Genomic DNA, 396 nt, shown 5'->3' on the forward strand with positions numbered 1-396 from the left:
ATTATGTTCACAAGCACTCTGTAAATATCATTAATATGGGCTTGTATCTGCGTGTACTCTCTGCCCTTCCTCTCTGCATATCATTATCTTTTCATCCAACTTTCTCTCCGCCGTGATGTCTCTCTTCCCTCGACCTGCAACATCCCTAATTACCCGGTAGCGAGACACGTCTTTGCAGCCTGCAATATCCCAATCAACTGCAAATTAGTCTTATTTTTCCCGCCGAGAACACAGTCATCTGTAATGCATTTGGGCTCAATACTGATGGATTTTGAATTCAAATATTTCGTAGTTTCAGGTTTAATGACATATGAGAGATTTGATTAGTATTTTTTTTAGGTAATGTTTGGCAGTGTGCATGAATATTATACGTGATTTTTTCTGCCTTTATATCGG

The 396-nt window shown here is 38.9% G+C and overlaps 1 protein-coding gene across 1 annotated transcript in view; it reads left to right on the top strand.

Moving 5' to 3' along the window:
* Nucleotides 1-396, top strand: part of LOC119594579 (nephrin-like) — a gene marked incomplete at its 3' end in the record, with an annotated part of 109,909 nt that overhangs the window by 45,825 nt on the left and 63,688 nt on the right.

This window comes from Penaeus monodon, chromosome 34, assembly GCF_015228065.2.
Source record: "Penaeus monodon isolate SGIC_2016 chromosome 34, NSTDA_Pmon_1, whole genome shotgun sequence".
Lineage (NCBI taxonomy): Eukaryota > Metazoa > Arthropoda > Malacostraca > Decapoda > Penaeidae > Penaeus > Penaeus monodon.